Below are 9,944 nucleotides of genomic sequence, written 5' to 3'. Positions count from 1 at the left end.
TACTGGTGAAGCCTTTTTTTTTTCTTCCCTCATTTAGTGAGAAGTAACCAGACCTATTTTTTGAGCATGTTGTTTATTCCTTTAAACTAAAGTTCACTCACACATTAGTTTTTAAGACAGGAGGGGTAGTTTTGTACCGCACGAATGTGTCCCTAAGTTCTGAATAAGCAGAAGGCTCTCTAAAGCAGCTTCTCTCTCTCAGCACGTGTTCCAAGTACAATCTCCAGTAAAGATTATTATGACTTTCCCTTTTGAGACTAGATTTTTATGTTGTGCATCAGAACTTTGGCAAACATTAGCCATCTGGGTTAAAATTTTCTGTAAGAGTAATGCTGACCCTTTCTTTCTAAGGAGTGTTTCACATCAAACTCTTCCAGCAACAAGGTTAAGGCAAAGGTCCAGTGTAGGTAAATCATTACAGCTGCTTGGCTGGGAAGCTCTGTCGCTCACAGATTGCAGCGCTGTACTGTGCTGCATGAGCAGGCTGTCCTCGAGCCTCGCTTGCCATACCTGTTCCGTGAGAAATATTGAAGAGATCCGTTCAGAATCGGCCACTCTGTGTATAATTTATCCAGTACCTGAGTCTGTGGTGGGTTAAAAGTGGTATGATTCTGTACATGGAGACTATTTGATAATGTGCAAGTGATCTGAACCAAAATTGTGGTAGCAGACTTACTTTGAGATTCTGAATATCTTTGCAGCAGTAAGCTTTTTTTTTTTTTTTACATTTCAGTTTAATGTAAGCTAACAGTTATTTATATTCCAGAGAATCGGTCCATCATGAGAAACAGAGGCCCCCATTAATATTAGCAGTCATCTCAGCGATGGTTCTGTTCACGTAGTTTATGATGTATGTCCCCTCTGGTTGGTAAGCTAAAAAAAGTAAACCCAAAAATAGCTAAAACCCATTTCTGAGAAGAAAACTGTTTTTTCGTGGATGCTACACACCCTTTCTGCCCCAGACTATCACTTTAAGGGCTGTTCAGCCTTCCTCAACACAGCAGTGGCTGTGTCTTACAGGTTTATCTTCATCATTGTTTTTTTCAAGGTGAATGCACAATACAAGTGTATTCTATACAGTGTGTGGAAGGTGCAGACTTCACTATGATGTCCTTCATGTTTCCCTTTGGCAGAGTAAGAAATAAATCCATGTACCACAGGTGACTTTGGTGTTCTGTGGCTGCAGCCTCGTTTGGTAATGTCAATGCGGAGAGGCCCGCGCCACTGGCTCCCGGGTGAAGAATCTGAACACATGCACGCGGTACGTCAGCAGAGGAAAGGAACTGAGCAAAGCACTCCGATCGCAGCAGTCCTGGCTGGGTGGCACAAGAATGGAAAAGCTTTTACTGAGCATGTTCGGATACTGCTGCGGGGGGGGAACTCTGCTGCGCAACGGAAAGCGACGTGAGGATCTCAGCCTGCAATGAAGGTGGGCAGAGTAGCTGCGTGCTCCACAGAAAGCTGGGTTTTGGGTGTGTACCCAGAATGTCTGAAGAATTTTGGGATAGCGCGGGGGGCTGGATTCACAGAACACATACCCAGGGTCAGATCAGCAGTGGTAACGGTGGTCTCCATGCGCAGAGCTGCTTCAGCGCAGGCTGTGAAGCAGGGTAGTGGCTGTGCCGTGCGGTGGTGGCTTGTACCATGCGGTGGTGGCTGTGCCATGCGGTGGTGGCTCTGCTGTGCAGTGGTGGCTGTGCCGTGTCTTTACCCACCACACCATGACAGTAATCAGGCTCGAAGGCCAGGTGGGCTCCAGCAGAGAGAACACTGGGCAAGCACTTCAAAATACAGGAGGCTGACAAAATATTTACATACCATAGTAATTCCAAATTAGGAACGAGTGAGGTCATCAGTGGCAAAGGGTGGAGACTGGGCTCAGCACAGTCACCTCACTTCAGTTATTTAACATCGCCGTTAATGAGTCGTCAGGCCCAAAGATTGTTCCCACAAACCTACTGGAGAAAAAATATTAAACAGCAGTGGTTGCTGCCCCTGAGTGCAACTCCCACCGAAATAGTCTGTAGTGGAGTGAGAGTCTGCAGCGGCACAGGGAAGACATTAGGAATCGTCTCCATTCCTGTCAAGGCTTTTTGGGGCTTTCCCTGCTTTTTGAGGCCTGCGGACAGTGCACAGGCTAGCGAGTTGTAAAGGCTGAATCCACTCTTGTTTCTATAGTCTGCGCCTCGCACACATCCGTATATGTACAAGTCAGGTAATTATTGCAGTTTTTAAACCTCCAAAGACAATTCATGTGGCTAAAGTAACAAAAGTGGGTAGCCTTTGAGACATTAAACATTTAAAAATAGCTCCAGTCACCACTTTTGCATTTCTGTAAATAGCAACAAAAACTCAAAGCCAAGAAAAAAGGTGCAAATGAATATGCCTACAGTCCTGTGCCTACTGAAAGGTCAGTAATGGGGTTCATAGGTGAGAGTGCATGCGGGAGACATCTGAGTAGGAAAGAACCAACAGCTTTCAACAGTGGTTGAACCTTCTCTTCCTTAACTGGTATTTTATCTGATCCTTTTGTAATTATTCAAATTCCCAAGTTTTTCAAACCACTCTGAGAAACAATTTGAAATACAAAAGTGGGAGCAGAAGAAGGAGGAAAGAACTGCATTTCTTAGGGGGGAAAAAAAGATCAGAATGTTTTATATTTTATACGGTCTGTCAAATTCTGCCCTGAAAAAGAACCTGAATTTAAATAAACATGTCAGTGATTTCACATAGGACAGATTTTATTTATTAAATGGAAATGAGAGGGAAAAAATACACAAGGCATTAAATACAACAAAAATAACCAAGTCTTTCTTAAAATAAAAACCATGTCCTGCGTGCTGGTTGAGTAGCTGAGATCGCATCATTCAACCAAGACAAATAAGGAGCAGCCACTACAGCAGGCGTATTGCTGTAACAATTTCCCTTCTCCCCTCGCAAGGGATTCTGATGCCTAATAGATCAGGCAGTGGCTGGAGTATTTAATTCCTCGAGTAGAGAGCCTTTACACCGTGTCAGCTGAGGTGCCATCTCATTTCCTCGGTAGGACTCTCCTCCTTGCTGCGTGCCAGGCTCCGGCCAGGGTGATAGGGCCTTTGCACTGAAGGTGACAGAAACCAGCCCGGCTTCACGGAGGCGGCTGCCTCAGCAGCTGATCCGGGCTGAGTGGCTGGAAGGGCTTCAGGCCTTGGCTGGGGAGCAGCAGGCAGCTCCACAGTGCCCAGCTCCAGGCATGAAGTGCAGCTGTGGGTGTGCTGCCTGGATCCCATCACGCAGCCTTCGCAGCTCCGCTGAAGTGGGCATCTCGCCCCGCTGGCCCTGCAGGGAGCTGGCGGGGGCCCTAACGCATCGCCTTTTCAGTTCTGCCATTTATTCAATACACGCCTTTAGGTGGCTTGGTGCAGTTACACTCCATGAACGAATGCAGGTTGCCAGCCGGGATCCAGCGTGCTGCAGTGCCCAGAAACCGGAGCGCTGCACTGGGCGCCAGGCTGCCGAGAGCAGCTCCGCAGGCCCCAACCCAGGATCACGTGTCAAAAGCCCAAGTACAGCGTTCAGCTCAGGACTAAGGCAGCCAGAGGTAACGCATGGTTCACATGCTCGGTTCACAACAGTCATCATCCACAGACCTCCCCTGTCATTGTCTGGCACTGCTTCAGAGAGGCATTTGGGTTTCAGGCTTGCTTGTTTAAAAAGGTGCCATTTCACATACGGAAAGGTGCCATTTCACGTACAAAAAGGTGCCATTTCACATACAAAAATTTACCAGCAAGCAGTACCCAGGCAGTTCTAAAATAATTTTTAAATCTAATTTTTCTTTCTATAGCATTTAATTAGAATGGAAGAAATAAATAAAAAAGTCATGAAATATAAGTCAATAAGCAGAATAGACCGTTGCTTTCAGTACAAACAGACCTGCCCTTGTAACAGAGAACAGGGTGCTATGAAAGACAAAGACTGCATGTTCCATATACGCCGTGTTACCTAACAAACAGCTTCTCAATACCAGCATCAACATTTCCAAATACAACACACAGGTAACAGGTATTTCAGGCCATTCACTTAGCACCTGGTGGGAAGCAGGTTGTTAATCTACAGAAAAAAACGACTGTACGGATTTCTTTTACTAGTATCCATAGTCATAAAATGGAAGTGTTCATAAAGTCTGTCCACTTGCACCAAAATAAGTTTATAAACTCTCACCCACAGTAAATATTTCAAGTTGAGCCATATTTGGTACAGCGATGATCATAACCCAAATGCTTTTATCAGTAGCTCTTAATGCACTTACATATCCAAATCATGTATATTATCCCACCACTCAACAGAAGAGCACTCTCCTCGATCAAAAACAAAATAGCACATAGATATTAATACTTAACATGTGAACGCAAAAACAATGGATACATTGATATAGCATGTAGATGTTTTGTTCCTTCATTGATGTGTTTATCAGAAAGCTGTACACATCCATTTTAACAAAACTAATCATTTTCAGTCTCAAAGGTTGCCTGTCAAGAATTGGCCTACTGTAACTTAAACCTGGTGATTTCTAGAGGGCAAGTGAGTGTTGAGTCACTTTGAAATAAGCCTGTTAATAAAATAAAATGCTATTTAATGTTCTGCAGTTATAATTTTCCAGGCAACTTACTTTAAAGGGGGAAGGGAGCTACACTATTTTAAGAAGAAACACACTGAGAACTTGAAACCTGCATATGAAACCCAATAATTTGCAATGCTTGGCATCAGATCTGGGAGTCTAACCTCAAAATTCAAATCTCAGTTTCTAATTCAAGGCGACATCTGAACCAGAACCATTAACCAAACAGTCCTTCAATGGGGAAAGAGTCCATTCTCCAGCCTCAGTTCAGATCCAAGTTCTGAGACTCCCGTTTACAAATCCAAATATGCCCAGTCACAGCGTAGAGAGTCTTCATTCGTACCAGTTCCTGGGGCCACTGATGATCTAGTATTATTTGCTCCATTTTGAAGTTCAAGAAAACAAAAGGGGAGAACTCCTCTGTGCAAAAAGCGACATCTCCAAAAGAAGAGACTTCCATAGCAAGAGCTCAGGAATCAGTCAGGGTTGCTGCTCATTTCAGTTCCATAGCAGCTTGCAGTCATTTTCTCCCAATTTTTTTTTGTAAGGAAGTTTTCAGGTTATACCTTGTTCCTAATCTGTACCAAACTGACACAGATACATGAAAAATACATTCCAACAGTCTGAACACCTTCCGCGCAGGTAAATGCAGCCTGGAACACTTGAGTTACCCTTCTCCAAGCCCTTCTTCAAGCAGCTAATGACCATGGTCTATATGGCATGCATATGTCTTAGACAATGTTTGCATTAGCCTCAGTTTGCTGGTGTCACTAAACCCTTACCACTGATCGATTGTTTCAGGTCTTGTGCAAAAATATGATTTTCCAGAGATATTCTTAGGAATTGTTTTCATACTCATTTTATTGCCATCTGTATGAACAGCTATGCTAGAATTTTTGAAAGAAAAAACCAGCCAGTGTACCCAAACAGGGCAACCAGAAGCCCAAATCAAAGGACTGCTGCAGTACATATCTAGGATTACAGAATAACCAGGAGCAAGCATATTTGGCCACAAGGCTACGGTGAGAATAAACGTGAATTCTCTTTACCTCCTTCAAACCAAGGAACAGAGCAGCTCACCCTGTTCTGCTTTCACCACTTACAGCTTTCCAGCGACACAGAGGAGACTGAGTGCAGGGTTAGGTAGTTCGGCGTTTTCACGTTGGTGACCTTGCTGCTTGGCCGCCAGGATTTGTTTTATCGGGTTGCTTCTGGCTCTTCCTACACTGCTCAGGGCAAGCACCATGCTGATATACAGAGAGATAGGGGTCCCGTCGCGGTCCAAACCGAAGACGTGGCCAGCTGCAGGCTGTAACTTGCACCTTGACAGTGCCCCAGCCAGGTGGACAGCAATCAGAGGGTCTAAACACGTTCAGTGTTCTCAGTGTAAAGGAGGGCTTGGCCAGAGGCACACAGGCTGGAAGGAGTACCTAGTGCCGGCAAATCTCGACAGCAGCCCGCCTGGGACTTCAAGTCCCGCCGCCGCAGGAAATGCATTCTCACAGCGATCACTGCTGGTCACCAGCTTCATGCGTTCACCGTAAAAGGCACAGAGATGGCAAAAAATTCCTCTAAGACCAGTTCCTGGGCTTTCAATGGACCTGGGCCATCTCTAGCAAATCTTCCAGCTATCGGAAATAACACTGGTATCGCTGAACACAGAATTAGGTGCACCTTTATGTCAAGTCAGGGTGCCCTTTGTGTCATAGCAGGGCCCAGCTCCCACCATCCCTCACCCAACGTACATACGAAGCTTTCGTATGCTTTCCACAGAGGAGAAAAACCAGACACGGGATAATTCCCTCCAAGGTCTAGACCGCATATACAGTACCATTTGCATGACTTGATGCAAGGACAAGGAGACACAGGCTGTTGTATGTACAGCGTGACAGTCTGGCTCTTTAGAGTGGACACCGGCATTAACCATCCCACAGTTTCCACCCCGTTCCTGGCAGAGACGGTGCCAGCACACCTTCTGTTTGACTGCGGATACAATACAACAGCAACCTCGGCCTGTTCCAGGAAACTCCACCTCCTTGCTACAGCCACACTTTGTAAAAGAAGCAACGATCCAGCCGGCACCCTCCAGCACTGACCCAAACACCACATTTTACAGACCCAAATACTCTCCTGCCACCCTGTCACTGCCCTTCTGTCACTACAGTAGCTGGCAAAGGACAACTGTTGCTTTCCAGCTCTCTGCTGACACCTACCTACTTCTCCATCAAACTCCCAATATTAATTTTTCCTGTGCTTCCCAGTTTCTGCCCAGTCCTGCTGACTGTCGGTGGTAAAAGGACAGCGTGTTAGAGCAGCCAAAGGCAGGCGCGGGGTCCATCTGCCAGCTGTAGCAGAGACACCGACGTATGATGAATCTGAACAATTCATTACATAATAAAACTTTGGTATCCAAAGGCCAGATTCCCTTCCGAGCATGCAATCTGCTCTATTTTCTGTATGTGAACTATCCATAAATTGCCAGCTCAGCCCACAGATGAGTAAAATTTAACTTATACAATAGCAGATGCTAGAGCTTTTTTAATTTTTTTTTTTTAGGGATTTCACAACAGTATAATCTACTGTAGAGACAAATTACTGTCATGCTAAATCTGCTTTCTGATCCCACCTCCCCACTGCAGATTCCTCAAATAAGTTGATGCTTATTATTTCAGTAAAACGGTGATGTTACATACGCCTCTGTGTACACAGTGGGATAATAAATCTGAATTATTTCTAGATGCTCTGATGCAGACAAATGTTTGAAAGCAAGTAAGTTTTAAAGTTAACTTTCACGTACCCTAAACTTTTTACCAAACTCAAAGTTTACTTGGCAGCTGCACTTTCCCAAACCTGCCCGCTGCCTTACAAAGCTATTTATTGTATCAGCATGCAGGATGTGAATTGCATGTATTTTCCTGTCACTTCTGTTCCAGCCTTTCAGAGAAAAGCCCGCAGGAGAGCTGGGTTTGGTCTCTGACCGCCTGATCATCGCCGCCCTAAGCCTCAGGGTGAGGCTACCCTGAAGCCTGTCATCTTTCAGGGAAAGCATAAAACTGACCTCGTCAGAACCCATCCAAATTTTAAAAAAATCTGGCACTTTTCCTTAATTCTACTCACCTGCGCTGAAAAGACACGTTTACAGAGCTACTCCTTACAAATCCATTGAATAACTTCTAATTCTTTGATCCTTCCTCTGTTTGGTTTGTTCTTATTGCTGTATGACGTTAAATGAATGTTTCCTTTCAACCTAGACTGCAAAATAGTGTTTGTATGACTGGCCGAATGAGAGCTGAGCATCTTCCCAGATAAAAGGTGACATAAAAATATAACAGCACTTTCATGTGAACAAAAGCATAATTTTAACAGAAATGAGCAGCTAAAATTCTGTGTCATCTTCCTGTGGTCATTTTAGCAATAGTATGTGTGTTATCCCAGACAAACTAGAAAAGCTGCTTACCAAAGGCTGCATGTTTCATCATCTCATAAAAAAATGTAATCACTCATAATTCAAATTCGAGTATAGTTTTCCAAGCTGCAGTAATTAAAACTGTTTTGTTTATAGCAGAGAGGAAAACAAGGAATTTTTCCAAGCTATTTGCTAAAAACAACTTTTGGGGCAGATTTTCACACACATTTAGATGCCTAAAGACCTACTGGCATTTTCCAGGATTAGGTGCCAGCGTGCTATTAAAACCCAGACAACTATTTGCACTGTTGGGCAATTAAATGCCTCCAAACTCCAGCCCTCCATCCTGCAGCACATGGTAACTTGGAGAACTTCCATCACCCAAATATTTGCATATAAAAATGTTCCATAACAGCTTATGAGCAACACCATAAAACCCACTGAAGTAGCAGTTACATTTGGCAGTAAGCTACTGAGTAGGACTATGAGAAAGAAAGAGGTAGGTACCCAACACACTAACGGTTCTGCCCAAACGCTGAACTTGCTGGCAGCATGTTTTCTCATCACTGAGAGGACTTCTGCCATGTTGAAGTGCTTCAAGAACATCTTACAGAAGTATCAGCCACATCACTTTGTTTTGTTCTTCTGGTAATTAAGTCCCCATACTCCTGGTAAGGGCAGGAGGGGCTCTGACTGTGGCAGAGAGCTAAATTAAAAATAAGCAAAGCCTTTCTTTTTACCACTAGAAGTTACAAGTCACATTTATCTCCAAAAGCATGGCAGATCTTTTGTTTTTTTTGCAAAGAGTTCGGAATCTGGAACCATCCTATAGCAATCACAAACTGTATTTTAGATCACTTTTTTGGACAAGTTTTACACAAGGCACGTGAATAAACCCCTAACTATACATTAACAGCAGTACTAGAGGTAACCCATGGAAGCTACATGGTGAGGACAGGTCTGCTCATAGGATTATGGTTTGACTTCCATTTTCCCCAGTTTGCTACTGGAAGTTGAAGGCACATTATTTTATTTATTTAGGAAAAAGGTTTTCCATTTCTGTGAGCTCCTGTTGTTCAAGTGAGAAAACTTTGGTTTCTTCAACAGAAGCTTCAAGCCTTTAACTTGACAGGGAGGCCTGCAAGGTACTACAAAAACAACAACCAACCAGTTTTTAACAGATGCAACAGTAAGGTTTGGCCTCCTGCTTCAGCATCCTAAACATAATTTAGTGCATGAGAATATTAAGTGAATTTAAAAAATAAGTGAAAGTCATCTCTTCTATTTGTCCTATTCAACTGAAGTAAAAAAAGAGAAACAGAAGCCTAAAAAGTAAAATACTTCATTTGTGGAAAGCCTTATAGGATAATTACGTTGACATTAACAAAGGCTATAAGTACAAATTTGTATCCAGCCATCTGGCTAATCCTAGCTGAAGTTACTATGGCGTACACAAATCCCTGTGCACAGAGAACCACGCACAGGCACAGATTCACAGCCCTGCTCAACCTGAAAACCATATTTTTAAACTTGTGACTCCTCCTGTAAGGCCAGCAGCAACCTGATGACCTTTACTATTCTGTCAAATCTTGACCCATGCTGCAAGTCCAGGATTCAATGCAAGCAATTTTCAGCAACGCACAGAAAGGCAGCCTTTGTAGCGAACCTGGGTAATATATTTTCCTGGCCAATAGATTTTTATTATAGAAATATTGCATCTTCATTATATATCATGATGGAAAACACTGCATTTCAGTGCACCAGGCAAGCTATGCTCATTTTAAATATTAAATACAAATAGGCACATAGCAAGAGATTTAACCCTGCAAGCCCGCCAGTGGAGGATCCTTAATTGAATAGCAGTTCAGTTAGATAAACCTGGTCCCAAGGAGCTCTAAGGCCAGGCCATTCCAGTTGTACTGAATATGTGCTTACAAA

This window comes from Nipponia nippon, unplaced genomic scaffold (assembly GCF_047370975.1).
Source record: "Nipponia nippon isolate SJK-2023a ecotype South Korea unplaced genomic scaffold, ASM4737097v1 scaffold_6, whole genome shotgun sequence".
Classification (NCBI taxonomy): Eukaryota; Metazoa; Chordata; class Aves; order Pelecaniformes; family Threskiornithidae; genus Nipponia; species Nipponia nippon.
This window is presented reverse-complemented; position numbering follows the sequence as displayed.